The 18,258-nt window shown below is 49.1% G+C and overlaps 1 protein-coding gene across 3 annotated transcripts in view; it reads right to left on the bottom strand.

The window, feature by feature from the left end:
• The window catches only part of PPARA (peroxisome proliferator activated receptor alpha), a 75,661-nt gene extending 58,073 nt beyond the window's left edge, over positions 1-17,588 (bottom strand). The window contains exons 1-2 of one of the 3 annotated variants that reach the window (XM_082665500.1): positions 17,510-17,588; positions 16,285-16,377 (exon numbers count right to left, since the gene is read on the bottom strand). The gene's annotated coding sequence lies outside the window, so the exon portion shown is untranslated. Of the gene's footprint in view, positions 1-16,284; positions 16,378-17,083; positions 17,346-17,509 lie in introns of those variants that run through there. The other 2 variants (XM_082665498.1, XM_082665499.1) reach the window with 2 other exon arrangements.
• Between the last annotated feature and the right edge of the window lie 670 nt (positions 17,589-18,258).

Here is an 18,258-nt window from a genome sequence, read left to right as displayed (position 1 = left end):
CGCTCCGCAGCATGTGGGATCCTCCCGGACCGGGGCACGAACCCGTGTCCCCTGCATTGGCAGGCAGACTCTCAACCACTGCGCCACCAGGGAAGCCCCTGTAGTTCATGTGTTTTGACTCATATAGGACATCTTTGCCAAATCACTAAGATTTATTCTATGTTTCTTCTAGAAGTTTTATAGTTTTAACTCTTACAATTAGGTCTAGGACCCATTTCAAGTTCTTCTTCTTATTTTTTAACACGATGTGAGATGAGGGCTGAGGTTTGTTCTTTTGCATGTGGCTATCCAATTGTTCCAGCACTATTTGTTGAAAAATTATCTTCTCCCACTGAAACGACTTCTCACTCTGTTCAAAATCAGCTGACCTGAGAGTTGGGTCTATTTCTCAACTTGCCACTCTGTGCCATTTATCTATTTATCTGTTTTCATATCAATATTACATCGTCAATTACTGTGGCTCTAGAATAATTCTTGAAATCCGGTCGTTCAAGTCCTCCATCTGTGCTCTCCTTTTTCAAAGTTGTTTTAGCCGCTCTAGGTCCATTGCATTTCCACATAATTTTAGAATCAGTTTGTCAAATTCTACAAATAGGCATATGCTAAGATACAATTTTGATCACTCGAATCTGTAGATCACTTTGGGAAGAACCACCGTCTTAACAATACTGAGCATGCTGTAACTTGTCGTTTCTTTAGGTCTTTCAAAACTTCTCTCAGCCGCGTTTGGCAGATTTCACTGGCCAGGTCTCGTGCATTTTACCCAGAAGCATTTCCTATTTGCGGATGCTTGATTACCTTTTAAATGTTAAACTAACCTTTTATTCCTGGAATAAACTCGACTTTCAGCACATTGAAAATGTCTTTCCACTGTCTTCTGGCTTCCATCGTTTTGGTTGAGAATTTCTCTCTAACTTGCTGCTCCTTCGAAAGTAATGTTTGGTTTTGCTTTTTGTTTTTAACCTCTAGCTTCTTTTAAGATTATCGCTTTGCCTTTGTTTTTTCTGCAGTTTTACTATAGGGTGTGTAGGTATGGATTTTTTTGTTTTTCAACTCTGCTTGTAGTTCTATAGGAGTCTTAAAACTGTAACTTAATGTCTTTCATCAGTGTTGGAAAAACTTCAGCCACTATCTCTTCAAATATTGTTTCTGTCCCATTTCTCTTTCTTGTCCTCCTAGGATTTCAATTATATGTATGGTAGAATTCATCACTATATTCTCTTTGTAGTCCATCCTTTTGTCTCTTTGTGCTTCACTTTAGATATTATTTCTGATGTGTTTTATTACTCACCAATTCTCACATCAGTTGTGATGTTGTATCTACTCTGCTATTATATCTTTTTACAGAGTACATAATTTCAGGGGTTTCTTTTTTTTTCAGTTTTATGATTCCTACTTTTTTTCAAATCAATGTCCTTTCTAAAAATACAATTTCTAGCGTTCTACCAAAATTCCCAATCTTACCTTTCATCTTCCTGAATATAATAAGCAAGTTTATTTTAAAGTTTACGTCTTTTAAGTCTAATATTTAGAGTCATGTAGGTCTATTTCTATCATTTATTATTTTTGCTGGTTCATGAGTTGTCTCATACGCTTGGTTTTGTTTGTGCCATTACTGTAAAAAACAGGCTTGGTTTGCATGGTAATGCAAGGCCATGAAAAGCATCACGCAAGCAGAAATTATGCAAAGTGATTTTACTAATCAACGGTAAAAATAAAAAGTGCAGGGCTTCCCTGGTGGCACAGTGGTTGGGAGTCCGCCTGCCGATGCAGGGGACATGGGTTCGTGCCCTGGTCTGGGAAGATCCCACATGCCGCGGAGCGGCTGGGCCCGTGAGCCATGGCCGCTGAGCCTGCGCAACCGGAGCCTGTGCTCCGCAGCGGGAGAGGCCACAGCAGTGAGAGGCCCGCGTACCGCAAAAAAAAAAAAAAAAAAAAAAAATACATTAAAATATCTCTTATTATCAGTTGTAAATGCAGAGGGAAATATAAGATACAGTAAAACTAATATTTATTTAGTAGATTGTAATGTAAGACGTTAGCATTACTAAGAATTAAAATCACTGAGAATTAAGACGTTTTATTGTGTTGTAAAAAACTTACCAAGAGTAGTTTGGACCGTGCCTGCTGCCTTCTTACTGTATAACTTGCAATTCGGAGCAAACTTCTCTTCTATGCCTTACCAAATTGTCAAACTCCTTTCTAAGTTTGGGTGGGCCTCCAACATTTTATGCTTTGCACTTTCAATGTCATGAAATGTCTGACAGAGTTCTTTAATGTGATTTTTGTTGGGGCTGGGCTCACTTCCTGTGTGACATCTTCAACCATATTCCTCAAGTATTTTTCTTTAGTATCTTTTATTTTATTCTATTCTCTTTATTTATTTATTTGTTTGCACCAGGTCTTAGTTGCAGCCGGCGGCTCCTTAGTTGAGGCACGTGGGCTCTTTAGTTGCGGCACATGGGCTCCTTAGTTGCAGCTCGCTGCCTCCTTAGTCGCGGCATGCAAACTCTTAGTTGCGGCATGCTTGTGGGATCCAGTTCCCCGACCAGGTATGGAACCCAGGCCCCCTGCATTGGGAGTGTGGAGTCTTACCCACTGGGCCACCAGGGCAATCCCTCAAGTATGTCGATAAGTCACTTTTACTACATTCCTCTGGCTGCCCTTCTGGAGCCTCTTGAACTGGCAGCAGTGCCCACGTTCCCATGGTCACTATTTCTTCTAGAACTCCATTGATGTTCGACTCTAGTTTTACTTCCAGCATTATCATTTTCCACTTATTTGCTACACTTTCATCTTTGTTGGCCAATTCCTCTCACTTATCCTTTTTTTATAAAGTGTCATGTGGGTTTTTCACTGGGAGACAAGGAGGCAACACCAGGACACACTTTGCTGTCTGTGGGTGAACTGACTGACAGATGCACAGGGACCAATCACAGAAGGACTCTGAAAGGAGTGACGGGATTGGTCACTGATCCTATGCACATCTGTTATCTGTGTAGTGATTTGTGGACTGGGGAGCTGGCAGCTGAGACTGTTTTCACAGCTACTCAGTGCTTAATCCCTGATAACTGAAATAGGAGCCCTGGTGTAGGGAGACTGGTGTTATTTAATTAACTGTGGTAATGGCATTTGTGCATAATGGAAATGTGCAAAGTGAGGACTGCCTGTATTTGAAAAACCGTTGATAGAAATAGCAGCTGCGGATGATGCTTTGTGCTCCAGAGAGGACAGTCGTTTGCTTCTGCCAGGCATCAGAGGTCCTAGTAGTCTGGAAGCACCTTAATCCAACGTCAAGGACTGAGATTACTTAGAACAGGCCTTTAGTCCTGGAGCAACGGACTGACTTCCAGGTCACCTGTGTTCCTAGGAGGCAGCTTTTTGGGGCCCCAACCCAGAGTTTGGGATGTTTGCCAGGGTCTTCCCTTCTTGGAGCCTTCATGGCTCAACTTCTGACTCCTAGCCCCATGGAAGTATGCAGGTCCTTAAGTGCTTCTTCCATAAATAAGCCAACAACCCAGGGACAAAATGACCCCAAATATCAAGTTTCCACCTTCTCCAGATCTCAGCCTGGCAACCGCTCACCACCTCATGAGCTTGGCATAAACAATGCCTTGGCATATGTTTAAAGATTCTGTCCACCTTTTCTGAGCTGACTTCCAAACCGCTAAGCCATCATTAGCAATGGGGCCTCCAGCTTAACATTTTAAAGCCATTGAATACTTATCAGCTCCACAGTTTGAAATGGCTATTTTCCTCTTTATGTTTCACTTCCAGAGTTACAAAGAAGTATTCTGCACTCTTCAATAAAATCCATAGACTGGAATATAGAAAAATGATTATAGCTCCTTAAGGTTTTCCTCATATTCAGGCAGTATTACTCAAATAATAATAACTTTCTAATAATATGCTAATACAATCGTAGAACAGAAAAACTGTGATCCTTTCAACAAGCAGGAGGGCATAGATCACTAAGCAGAGGGAAAGCTTTGTTCATTCAACAGATATTCTTAGGTGCCTCCTGTGATAGCCAGTTTGGGTACAGCAGTAAAGAACACAGACAAGAACAGACAAATACCCCCGCCCTCGTGGGGCTGCTATTCTAGGCGAAACAGATGAGAAACAGACCGGTAAAGCTTATACTACGTGAGATGGAGAGAGGGTCGGGGAGAGGCTGCCATTATAACTAAGGCACAGTTATGGTACCCTTCCCTCCTGTAGCAGGGACACGGAGCTGGGGGAGTCCCATGGGGCCCCACTACCCCCTGGCTCTCTAGCCCCTCCAGTCACTTGTGTTTTCCCCTTGGCACCAGCCTGATGGAGGGAAAGAAAGGGGCTACCAGGCTCTGCACTCACGGTGCTGTGATTCATACATGTCTGTCCCCTAAGCCTTCCACCGCCCTGTGTGAGGTCCCCAGGACCAGCCCTACCTAAGCTGCCTAACGCACCAGGCACCTCTGATCATGACTCCTTATCTTTGATGCTATAGATTCGTCCCTAATTGACAGAGCTAGGCTCTGAACAGGTCACCCGCCTTCGAATATGAACAGAACATGTTTAGTGGGGTCTCAAGTCTCCGAAACTCCTTGAGCGGGTGTTAGCTGCCTGTAGACTGTGAGTTCCATGAGGGCACGACCATGGAATGGTGGCAGTTCATGGCCCCAAAGATGTCCATGCTCCGATCCTGGAGCCTATGGCTATGTCACCATGCATGGCAGAAGGGGCTCTGCAGATGTGACCGAGGGTACCATCACGGGTTCACTTGTGTCCCCCAAAAAGGTATGTCCACATCCTAACCTCCAGTACTTCAGAATGTGACCTTACTGGAAATAGGGCTCTTTGCGGATATAGTTATGATGAGGTTATACCGGAGTGGAGTGGGTCCTTAATCCAATATGACTGGTGTCCTTATAAAAAGTGGAAATTTGGACACACACACACACAGCGAGAATGCCATGTGATGACAGGTGGAGATTGGAGTGATGCTTCCACAAGCCAAAGAATGCCAAGGGTTGATGGGCACCACGAGAACTAAAGAGGAGGCGAGGAAGGAGTCTACGCAGAGTCTCAGAGAGGGCGGCCCTGACGACACCTTGAGTTCAGACTTCCGGCCCCGAGGACCGCACAACAATACACTTCTGTCCTTTAGAGCCACCCAGATCGTGCTCTGTGACGGCAGCCACAGGGGGCTGACACAGGCGCAGGCCTGAGAGGGGAGAGTGGCCTGGATTATCCAGGTGGGCCCAATCCAATCGCCTGGCCCCTTAAAAGCAGAGCATTTTCTCCGGCTGAAAGGAGGCAGAAGGGGAGGTCCTAGAGATTCAGAGCACGAGAAGGACTTGAGCCACGTTGCAGGCTTTGACGACCAAGGGGCCACACGCCAAGAAACGTGGGCGCCTCTTGCTGACGACCAGCAAGAAAGTGGGCCATAGACGTTTTTCAAAACGCACAGAATTGTCCATCCAGAAAGGATGGATTTTACTGCATTACATTATACCTCAGTAAACTTGACTTTTAGAAGACCCCAAACCCATCTCCACTGCCTGGTTTTTAGGGAGCCTGATACAAAGAGGCGAGTCTGCTGTTAAAAAGGCGACCCAGCGCATCGTCACATCCGTGGAGCAGGGCAGCCAGAGGGATTTCTCTGGCACCTCCCAAAGCCAGCCCCGCTCCCGCCTGACGTACCTGGGCTCCTAACCTCCCGGGCAGGATAGGGCTGCCTCTCTCCCCACCTTCCCAGCCACAAAGCAAGAAGCCAGAAGCCCTGGAGGCACAGGCTTCACCCATCTATTATCCTAGGAAAGGGGCTTGCGTGTGTCTGAGGGCTAATTCGCCTCATTCATGACTACGAAACCAAACGATGTCAAGCTAACGGCGCGCACGATCCCTCGATCCCTCGTGTCCCTGCTCCTTTCAGGAAGCGATTATCACGCTTCTGTGATGAAGACAGAATCGCTGCTCACAGGGCTTATCTGCTTTTCATGCCGGAAACATCAGCGACAAAGAGAAGGCAGACGCCGCAACTAAATGTGTGGTGTTTTCTGAAAATAGGTCATTAGATGAGAGTTAATATGCATCTAAGGTTTAAATCCTGCTGACCTACGTGGTTCAAAAGGGTTTCACTCGAGCACGTCATGATACGTGAAATGAGAAGATAATCGACGGGGGAACTGAGATGGGCTCTACAGCTGCTTGGAGCACTTCTATTCGCTCTTCTCCTTTCTCCCAACTTAGTTCCTTTAGTTGAAAGGAAATTTTAAGGACAAATATTTCTTGAGCCGCACGTGCAGATCACGGTTAGAACACCACTGCTCCCCTGGCCGCCGAGAGGCTCAGGGAAGGGCAGCCTCACCCATCAGGCCTTCTAGTGGTTCTCACCACGTGGCACCGTGTTGCTTGGGTACCTGCCTCTCCTCTGAACCTAGGAGTCCTGCTTGTCATGTAATGCAGTGCTTCCTGATGGCAGGGGATGGTGCCTGTCGTTTTCCACTGCTGTCCCCAGCTCTTGGGGACATAGTAGGAGCTCAGGAAAGGTGTGCTGAAGAAATGAATGAGCTCTGGAATGAATGACTGAAGTGCTCAATAAACAGTTGCTGAGGTGAAGGTAGAATATGTCCAGTCAGAGAGATTCAAAATGCTACAGGGTGGACTTCCCTGGTGGCGCAGTGGTTAAGAATCTACCTGCCAGTGCAGGGGACACGGGTTCGAGCCCTGGTCTGGGAAGATCCCACATGCCGCGGAGCTGCTAAGCCCGTGCGCCACAACTACTGAGCCCGCGTGCCACAACTACTGAAGCCCGCGCGCCTAGAGCCCATGCTCCGCAACAAGAGAAGCCACCGCAGTGAGAAGCCCATGCACTGCAATGAAGAGTAGCCCCCGTTCACCGCAACTAGAGAAAGCCCGCGTGCAACAAAGACACAACGCAGCCAAAAGTAAATAAACTTATTAAAAAAAATGCTATAGGGTGTCTGAGTGACAAAATTCCTGCCTCTCATTCAGGGGGGAATCAAAGAAGGCTTCATGAAGGAGGTGGCATTTGGTTAAGCCTGGAAGGAATCTCAAACGTAGGGTAACCTGACCGGAGCTGCATGTTCACCCAGCCGGTCCTGCAGCACCTGCTGGCAGTACATCCTGGGCGGTGGAGAGCGGGGCAGCTGTGGCTTCCTGCCCCCTGGGGTCTGTGACTCACTGGGGAGAACGACTTTCACCAAGAGGCCATGCAGATGAACATGTAATGGGCAAGCTTACAGGAAAAGCGCCAGGCGTTGCATCTGAGAGACCTGACCGGGCAGGCAGTTCTGGAAGGTTTCCCTAAGAAAGTTTTCAGCTGAGATCTCCAGGGTAGGGGGTAGAGGTAAGGGGGTGAGGTGGGGATGAGGGGTAGGGTGAGGGAACGTCCCAGGCACAAACGAGGATCTGGCCATGGAGGAAGAACACTGGCCCCGAGAGTCAGGGCCCTGCCCTCCCAGTCACCATGGGAGCTGATAAATGAGGAAGGATGAGTCCATGTATGGCTGGACAGTAAACAACAAGCAAGGAAACAATGACACCGTTAACAGCAAGGTCCTACTGCATAGCACAGGGAGCTACGTTCAGTATCCCGGGATAAACCATAATGGAGAAGAATAGGAAAAAGAATATATACACAAAACAATCACTTTGCCGTACAGCAGAAATTGACACAACATTGTAAATCAACTGTACTTGAATAAACTAAAACAAATTTTTTTAAAGCGGCCTTGGGAATTCCCTGGCGGTCCAGTGGTTAGGACTCCGCACTTTCACTGCCAAGGGCCCGGGGTGGATCCCTGGGTGGGGAGCTAAGATCCCACAAGCTGTGCGGCATGGCCAAAAGAAATAAAAAATGAAAAAGTAAAAAGCCTTCTCACTCTGCACCAGGCAACTGTCTCCCACACAAAGCATCAGTACTTGCCCCATTTGTAGACAAGGAAACTGAGGTGCGCGCGGATGCATGGTCCGTCTGTGGCCGAGAGCTGCTAAGTGGGTCAGGACCCTGCACCTGTCCTGCCCTCCTGGAGGCCACTTATCGGATGGGGAGGAAAACTCAGTGGGGCTCCGAACCGGACAGTCTGAGTTTGAGTCTCCGGGAGGGTTGGGTGATGTCAGGAAGGCTGGTGGACGTGGGGCCCGGGGTCATGACAGCAATGACAAAGTACAACTTCGGTGAACTTCCATTGCCCTGGTTCATTGTAACTTCACATCTACAAATACGAAGACGGCAGCTGGATGGAGGTGTTGATACCTTCGGTTGGAATTTCATCATTTCATCTCTTGAAAGTCATTCCTTTTCTAAATTTTATTTACTACCTCTTGTCTTTCAGAGGTCTCATTCTCAAAGAGACCGTACCAGACCTGATATCAGAATTGGGCATGAATCTTTCTGAAACACCTTCCAGAAAATGATTTATCTGACGAAGAAAGCCTGCGTTTGAATTCATTCGTTCCAGAGTTACTGAGCCCGTCCAAGGTTTTGTGTCCTTCCATCAGTCTGTGAATCAGCCATGGATTTATTTGCTTTCTTGGCGATGGGTTTTCCTTCTAGAATCTTCTTTCTCTTGAGGCTTGTGCCCCTATTAGTGTTAAAGATTATTGGCCGTCCTTGAATGTGGTTAGATACTCACTTTCACTTAGGCTTCTGACCTAGACACGAAAAGCTAACTCTGTTAGACTCATCTAAGTGAAGAGAAAACAGCAGGAAAACAGTCGATAAGTTTTGGTTTCCAGAGTGAAAGACCCTATTTTCTCTCCTTATATTGATAACCCGCTAGATACTCTTCTTTTAAAATTTATTTTATTGAAGTATTGATTGACAACGTTGTGTCCTGCTAGGTACCGATATTCACACACAAAGCCGGGACTTGGAAAGAATTGCTCCTCTCTTCACTGAACGCTTCCCACTTAACTCTTCCTCCTGTCGCCAGTCGCTGTCACCCTCGGCCAGGATGGGAACCCTCCGCTTTCGGTTCAACACACCACCGCTGGATCGGGGCTTCCTGCCCCGGTGCTGGCGGGTGGTTACAATCTCTGGTTTCCAGGCTGCTCGGGTGGAGGGTGGGTCGCGCTCCCACCGCCACTAGGATCCCTCAATCTACGTCCATCCTCCCTCTCCCCCGCCCGAGTGCGGGCAAGGACCCTGACCTTTCCTCCCTCCCCAGGTCCAGGACCTCCTGTCTCTGGCTCAGACACCAACATTTCCACCCTCACAATCTTCCGTCATCTTGTTCCACACATCCTTTTCGCCCTGTTTGTGCTGGTCTTTTCTCTCAAGCATCAGCCCTCACTGCGTGTCAACATTCTCAAGCCTTTCTCTTCACGACTCTTCTCTTTCTCGAAGTCTTCTCTTTAGGAGATCGCTCCCCGTCAAGCTCCCGCCGTGAGTATTTTTGCACAATTGAATTTTGTGGGTTTTTTTTTCCTTAACTACTCATCTCTCTCAGGACCCCGCACTGAACGTAATGGTGAGGTTTATTTTTATGATTTGAGAACTACAGCAATAGAATGACTTCCTTTCTGGAAAGGGCTCTCGACAAGTGAGCTTTTCTAAGAAAGGCAAGAAGGAAGGTCATTTTCTGAACCTCCATGTGCTTGGGACTGCTTGCTGTGAACCACTGGGAGGGCTCTGCAAAGATGGGGCAGGAGTCCCCTTGCCTAGAGCTGGTGACAGATTCTGCAACGGGTTTCAAAGTGGGCAAAAAAGGTGATTGTAATCACCAAGCAAAATACTCCCTCCACGAACCCTAAAATCCAAGGATGCCGTAAACACATCAAACACTACCCTTTTGTTTGTGTTATAAATAACTTCCACACACCAAGAGATGCTTCTATTGAAAGGAAATTTCAAATTTCTCGGAACAATTTTCCTTTTACACATCAGTCCTGTTAATCCCATCCCCAACACACAGTTAGAAAACCAGAAATAAAGTGAGTGGACAGTGAATAAATAAGACACTAACCCACTTATCAAGCTGTCCCACAAAATGGGACTACTGCCTAGAATGGATCAAATTCATTCATAAGCCTAGACAGAGGGGAAAAGACTCTTCATGCTGGCAGCCTAATAGATGTCAACTTGTGCAAGAAGGAACACTGCCTGAAAATGCTTCTAAAAATTCTTCTGGTAAAAAAAAATCCCGGGCTTCCCTGGTGGCGCAGTGGTTGAGAGTCCGCCTGCCGATGCAGGGGACACGGGTTCGTGCCCCAGTCTGAAAAGATCCCACATGCCGTGGAGCGGCTGGGCCCGTGAGCCATGGCCGCTGAGCCTGCGCGTCCGGAGCCTGTGCTCCGCAACGGGAGAGGCCACATCAGTGAGAGGCCCGTGTACCGCAAAAAAAAAAAAAAAAAAAAAAAAAAAAAATCCCATCTAACAGCTAGGTAATAGAAGAAAACTTGATTTCAGATCAAGATTTGATTGTCGCTTGATTCTGCAATCCTGTATTTTACAAGCCTTATTGCTTCATTGTAAATATGTACTTAAATACACGTCAGGCTAACCATTTCTTAGACTGTTTCTGAAAGGGAGGGAGGCAGCCACATGCCAACTTCTAAATAACTGAATCTCTTTTACTAGAACGTGGCAATTTGTCACCTCAGTGTGGTTATCACATAACCACAGACTTGTTCAGTTACACATGGCTGCAGGGAGCTTGGTGCCTCACTCACTCTTAAAAGTGGTCGGGGCGGGTGGGGGAAAGAACTACAGTACACTGTTTACTTAACCGTATTACCATTTCCAATCTTTCATGTAAGCCTCAGAAGCTTTGAGACAATTCATTCTGCCTTTGCTTTCCTAACTCCTACTATTCAGGTGATCCTTTTGCAAAGGTGTACCTGTGACCTCTGAGTTAAAAGTGGAAAAGCAAGCGGATCGGAACAGAAACAGCCACTCCTCTTTCTCTGCAAACCTCTTTAAATAGAGCAAAATAAAAGCAGTCGGATGGGAACTATATGCAATATCCTGTGATAAACCATGATGGAAAAGAACATGAAAAAGAATATATACGCGTATAACTGAGTCACTTTTCTGTACAGCAGAAATTAGCACGACATTGTAAATCAACTATACTTCAATAACATTTTTTAAAAATTAAAAAAAATTAAAAGCAGTCGGATGAGTGCTGAGTCTGGAACACAGAAGACCTAAACCTCTCCAATGCTTTCAGTAACTTCTCCTGTGCCTATCTTATCTCCACAACTGGAGGGCCAGCAGGACCCTTGCCCCGTTAAATAGAAACACTTCCCAACTCCCAAATGTTTAAACACACCTCTTTCCTTCTGAGTCAGTTGTTTGGAATTAGAATCCATGATCTTGCAGAAAGAAAGAGCATTTGATTTAATTAGATGCTCAGGCCACCTCATAAAAAGTCTATTTAATGTTTAACATACCCCAAATCTACTGATAATTATAAACAGAATAATTTGAACTGCAGCTGCCACCTTTATAACACCTATGCCATGGGAGCGACGTGTGGGAGTCCAGCATGGCGCGCAGGAACACACCGGTCTAGTGCTGATGGAAGGGTGGGCTCTCGCCATCCGAGGTTCGAGGGAAACTGCAAAATGCCAAGGGGAAACCCTCTTGCGGTGGGCAGGCCCCCTGCTATACTTCTAAGTCCCCCCCAGCCAGCTCCCACCCATACCTGAGTACTGTAAAAAGAAAAAAAATCGATAAATTCTTGTTGAATTAAATTCTGTTCATCTGTTCATCTCTTATTCGCTCAATGAACATTCAGAGTCCTCCCTCAGCATCCTCAGGGGACTGGTTCCAGGGCCCCCTGGGGATACCAAAATCTGTAGAGGCTCAAGTCCTTTATATAAAAAGGTGAGTGTTTGCACATAACCTACGCACAACCTTTGTATACTTTAAATCATCTCTAGATTACTTACGATAACTAATACAACATACATGCAATGTAAATAGTTGCGAATACAATGTAAATGCTAGGTAAATACTTATGGCATGTGGCAAATTCAAGTTTCGTTTTCTGGAACTTTCTGGAATTTTTTTTCTCGCACATTTTCAATCCATGGTTGGTTGAACTGGTGGATACAGAACCTGCAGATGCGGAGGGCCTACTCAGTATACAGGACCAGCTGGGCAGAACTGACTAACACATACTCCGTTCTCATCAAGGTGGACTCAGCGGGGAAAGTGAGGTAGGGCAGCACCCAGGAGCAGCCCTGGCGGGGGAAGATTTCACCCAGCCTGCATCTCCGCAGACCCTCCAAGGATGAGGAACAGTTGTTTTCATGGTCTAGGGATACGGGAGTCAGGACAAATGCAAAATATATCACCATCAAAACCTGAGGGCAGGGACTTTCCAGGTGGCGCAGTGGTTAAGAACCTGCCTGCCAATGCAGGGGACATGGGTTCGAGCCCTTGTCCGGGAAGATCCCACATGCCGCAGAGCAACTAAGCCCGTGCGCCACAACTACTGAGCCTGCGCTCTAGAGCCCGCGTGCCACAACTACTAAGCCCGAGTGCCTAGAGCCCGTGCTCTACAACAAGAGAAGCCACCGCAATGAGAAGCCCGCACACCGCAATGAAGAGTAGCCCCCGCTCGCCACAACTACAGAAAGCCCGTGCGCAGCAACGAAGACCCAGCTCAGCCATAAATAAATAAATAAGTAAATAAATAAGTAAATAAATAAATAAATAAACCTGAGGGCATATCCATGTGCAGAGAAAACAAAACCCACTCAGGACAGTTTTGTTCTTACTGGTGTAGGACTCTCGATTACCTACTCAAAAATGAAAAGAAGTGTATATTTGGGGTGGGGGATGTGCTTCGTTCCAAAAGCCTTTGAAAAATCACCAAACGGTCAGAGCAAAAGTGACAGTTACCAGATCCGGCTCAGGGAGAGGCAGGCAGTACAAGGTGTGCTTCTTTAAGACGCTGCCTGGGCTAAGTATGCCTTTTTACTTGCTACAAAGAGTCTTCACATAAGCCAACACTTTGGTTTTTTTAAATTTATTTATTTTTGGCTATGTTGGGTCTTCGTTTCTGTGCGAGGGCTTTCTCTAGTTGTGGCAAGCGGGGGCCACTCTTCATCACGGTGCGCGGGCCTCTCAGTATCACGGCCTCTCTTGTTGCGGAGCACAGGTTCCAGACGCGCAGGCTCAGTAGTTGTGGCTCACGGGCCTAGTTGCTCTGCGGCATGTGGGATCTTCCCGGACCGGGGCACGAACCCGTGTCCCCTGCATTGGCAGGCAGACTCTCAACCACTGTGCCACCAGGGAAGCCCAAGCCACCACTTTGGAGACTCCCAACCCTTCAAAGAGGTGGAAAGGAGAGGAACTCCGTTTTGTGATGAGAAAACAGCATTTAGAGAGGTGAACAGAGATCCCCAGGCCCGGCAGCCTGCCTCGAAGGGATGAGAATCAAACCTGGGGATGACCTAACACCTCTTCCATTATGTCAAGCTGCATCCCTGATGCAAACCAAAATCCTCAAGTACTTTTTCTGGTACTATATGCCGACCTCAAAACAAATGCAGCTCAACTACCAAAATAACTAATAATAGGTCTGACTTAGTAAGGAGTAATCGCTTCACCTTTTGAAGTGCATAAACCCTTCCACAATATTGCTACAACGAGATACTAATTAAATACTCTAGAAGCAAAGAATGAACACACCTCCAAACAACAAGCAAACCAGACTAGGTGATGTCTGTTACCCACAGTACATACACATCACTGCACGCAAGTGACAGAAATACTTGGATGAAGAAACAAGTTCTTTTAAATCAGGTCCACTGGGACATCTAGGGCTTTTCCTGTTTGGTTCTTACCTTAAACCTGTCTTCACACCAAGTTGGAAATTAAAATCCTTTGCCTAATTTTCCCTAACCACATGGGCTTAGACGTGAGCTAGCTGGTTCTATGTAATTACGAAGGCAGAAGTAACAGACACAGCAAATGTCTATCCTACAAACAGAAGCTATGGCTTTATTTGAAGTGTCTATGAAGCCTATACCAAGCCACCAAAACCAGAAATAAAAACAGAGGCCCTTAAATTCCCAAAAAGCCACATCCTCTAACTGCGATGCAACAAAATTAGTACAAACGTTCACCCCAAACACCGGCCACTTGGAAGTTAAGACACTCATCCTATTTGCCATTAAGAATACATCCGGGGGGGCTTCCCTGGTGGCACAGTAGTTGAGAGTCCGCCTGCCGATGCAGGGGACACGGGTTCCAGCCCTGGTCTGGGAAGATCCCACATGCCGCGAAGCGACTAAGCCCGTGCATCACAACTACTGAGCCTGCACTCTAGAGCCCGCGAGCCACAACTACTGAGCCTGCGTGCCACAACTACTGAAGCCCGCGCGCCTAGAGCCCGTGCTCCCAACAAGAGAAGCCACTGCAATGAGAAGCCAGTGCACAGCAACGAAGAGTAGCCCCCGCTCACCGCAACTAGAGAAAAGCCCGCGTGCGCGGCAATAAAGACGCAACTCAGCCATAAATAATTAATAAATGAAATAAATTTAAAAAATAAATAAAAACTATTAAAAAAAGAATATATCCATTCACACACAGACTGAGAGAGGAAAGAGAGAAACGTGGCATGTTTAAAATCTGTTTACAGTAAGCAAAGAAACATTTTAATAAAAGTTTGTTGTTTTTTTTTTTTGCGGTACATGGGCCTCTCACTGCTGTGGCCTCTCCCGTTGAGGAGCACAGGCTCAGCGGCCATGGCTCACGGGCCCAGCCGCTCCGCGGCATGTGGGATCTTCCCAGACCGGGACATGAACCCGTGTTCCCTGCATCGGCAGGCAGACTCTCAACCACTGCGCCACCAGGGAAGCCCTAATAAAAGTTTTTTAAAGAAGATTACTTAAAGAATCCTTATTATAAAAACACAGGTGCCCACAGAACAACACACAAGGAAAAGACCCCTGGTTACCAACCCCTAAACCACGAGGTGCTGCGGCAAAAACAGTCTCCCTTTCTGCGCCCCAGTTTCATCCACTTTCAGCTCCCTTCTTATATTCTGGTGTAAGAGTCAGCTTCATGAGCAGATCCCCAGTTGCCTTTCTCAATACTGAGCAGCTGAAAATTCAGTAAACATTCACAGACTAAAAGAATTTTAAAATATACATATGTTAAAGGATTGGCCTAATAATTATTGTATCTAAACACAATGAAATATGATATAGACATTTAAAATGATAAAACTGCAATAAAGTGCAAACACATTTATTCACATGAGAAGACTTTTCATAACCTAATGGTTAATAAAACAGATTACAAACTAGTTTATATAGAAGAAACACCTTTTTCCTCTCCTCTCTCTCTCATTCTCTCTCCTGCATACACATACTACGCTTAAAAATCTGTGTACAGGGGCTTCCCTGGTGGCGCAGTGGTTAAGAGTCCGCCTGCCAATGCAGCGGACACGGGTTTGAGACCTGGTCCCGGAAGATCCCACATGCCGCGGAGCGACTAAGCCCGTGCGCCACAACTACTGAAGCCTGCGCACCTAGAGCCCGCGAGCCACAACTACTGAAGCCCGCGCGCCTAGGGCCCGTGCTCCGCAACAAGAGAAGCCACCGCAATGAGAAGCCCGCACACCGCAACGAAGAGTAGCCCCCGCTCGCCGCAACGAAGACCCAATGCAGCCCCTCCCCAAAAAATCTGTGGACAAACCTGAGCTCGTAACAAGAATTATTTTATGATTTTATGGAATAACTTTTAAACGTTCAAGACGTGAGAAGAGGGAAAACATTTTTTCTATGGTCAATTGATTTTCTATTGCTTCAGAATTGTATAGAAGTTTGTCAAGCTCACTGTCTGGCCCCTCACACACAGTGACCGCTCAATCTGTACCATAGGCCCACTGCTCCAGGGTATCACTGTCCTGGCTGGTGGCAGTTCTAGACCTGGCCAACTAGCTCAGCAAGCCATCTGCTTGATTTTCAGACTGGAATTAAAACAGCTAAGAGAAGGCATGGTGCTCTTTACTTGTCAGCATCTGTAACTTAAGTGTCTGTTAAGTGAAAACATTTCTCACAGTTTTATTACCTAGTTTTAAATGACGTGGAACCTGCCTGCCATAAAGAAAGGAAGTTCCCAGTAAAACTGACAGAATAAAGTTTTCAGAACTTAAAAGGGAATCTATCCACATTCATCTTACTTTCAAAGAAATGAAAATAGATCCAACCCGTTGCATCACAAGGTAATAATTAACCCCCAAATTGCTAGTCTGTAGGGCAATGGAAGTAAAGACTTAACTATTTCAGTCTGGAAAAATAAGTAAATCAAACCTTCTATTTACCTGTGATGACAACGTCTTGGTTCTGGACTTGTCTGGCCACAAACTGTTACTTCACAGCAGAGGCAGGGCCTTTCACAGCAGCCTGGGCAGTAAGAAGGTAAAGGACGAAAATGATTACAACGATATGTCCTCTGGATTCTCCCCAACTCTCCACCACCTTGAAAGAGGAAAGTCACCGTGACCCTGCGTCTTCAATGGCTACGGTGTGGCAGGGTCGTCCCCAGGAAAACCCTGCCCCCCCTCCCGGCCCCACGCACCCCTTCCCAAGCAGCCCTGGGGGAGGAGGGGCTCCCTGGTTTGGGGAGGGGTGGCTGGGATGGGGGTAGGCATGCAGCCCCGAACGTCCCAGAGCGCCCCGCGAAATCCAAGGCATTATACAACCGTGGACTTTTCTTAGAAAGAACCTTGACATTCGGGGCACGGCTCCAGCCTTTAAACTTAAAAAGGCGAGGAAAGCACGGGCGCGCAGTTGTTCCCTGTTAGTCTGGGGAGGCCGTGAGGGCAGAACCGACCCTCCGGACTTCCGCCAACACAGCCATGCGTGGCCGGGGACTAGGGGAGACCCGGGCTCGGAAGCCCCGCGCCAGACCCGCGGGCCCCGGGATCGGGAGAACGTCCCGCGGCGGAGACTGCCCTGGGCTCGCCCGGCCCGGCCCGTCTGCATCGCCCGACTGCGCCAGGCGCAAAGTGGGGCAGTTCCTCAAAGGTGGACTAAGCCGCGTGTGTCTCTCCCGTTGGACCTCGGCCGCCAGCCGCACGAGGGTCAGTCTGCCGGGACCGCCGGCTACCTGGCCTAGGGGATCCCCGGCGTTCTCGGGAAACGCCCCCAGTCGGTGACGCCCAAGCTCGACCACGCAGAAAGAAGGGCGCGCCTGATGCCCCCGCCTGGTGGGCCTTCTCTCCGGGGGGACAACCTGAGGACCCAGTGTCTCTGAGGTCCCGGGCCTCGACCTCTGCCCAGGTCCCAGCCCCACCGACAGCTGTGAACGCCGAGGCTCCCGGCAGGCCACGGGCGCGTGGAGGGAGGCCGAGCAAGGGGCGGCCCCCAGGGCCCCGGGATCCCCCGCACGAGCCCGAGGCAAGCGCCCTCGCCCCGCGCCCCGGGCCCCGCGCATGCGCCGCCCAGCCCCTCCCAGTCCGCCGCCGCTCTGGGTCTTGAGGTGGGGGGAGCCCGGCCCCCGAGCCCCCGCGCGCTCCCGCCCGCCGCCTGGCACCTGGGGCCGCGGTCCTCCGCCTGCCGGTCCGCCGCCTGCCGGTCCGCGGGGCGAGCGCTCCGAGGGAGGCGGCGCCGGGCAGGGCGCTAGCGGCCGCCTCCGCCCCCGCCGCTCGCTGCCCCTGCCGTGGGGCCGTCGCGTCCCCGGCCCATGCCCGGCGCCGCCTCCCCGCAACCGTGCCAGCCGCGCCCCCGCGGCACGCGCCGCCCCTCAGTCCCCCGCCCCAGCCGGGCCGCTGGGGCGGCTCGCGCGGGTGGCCCGCCGGGAAGCCCCGCCCCGCGCTGGACACAGCCCCCGGACGGCGGCGCCCGATTGGATGCCCGCGGGGACGGGGGTGGGGCCGCTCTCGGGGGCCGCCACCGCCGGCCCCACTGCTGCAGCACCTGGGGGAAACTGAGGCCGGGGAGGCGGAGGGACCGCCAAGGTCACCGGGCGGGTGGACCCAGCGCCGCGATGGCACACCGCGTGCGGCTGGGGATAGGCGAGCGTCCGACCCCGTGCATTGGGAAGGGCTGAAATCTAGGAGGGGCGGGCGCGAGGCTGCGGGAAGGGTGGAGGTTCCCGTCCGGGGCCCAGGCCACGCTGGCGAGGCCCCTCCTCCCTCGGGGAGCCCGGCTCTGCCAGTCTGTGCGATGAGCTGGTCTAGACCGGGCACCTAAGCGCGGATGCCCTCGAGTCTGGGGAGAGCGCGGGGCTGGGGGCGGGCGGGGAAGGACCTTGTCCGGGGGAGCCCAGAATGCAAGAGAAGA

The sequence above is a fragment of the Grampus griseus genome (genome assembly GCF_964374135.1).
Source record: "Grampus griseus genome assembly, chromosome: 11".
In the NCBI taxonomy this organism is placed as follows: Eukaryota; Metazoa; Chordata; class Mammalia; order Artiodactyla; family Delphinidae; genus Grampus; species Grampus griseus.
The sequence above is the reverse complement of the archived record's forward strand: the minus strand, read 5'-3'. Positions and strand labels throughout refer to the sequence as shown.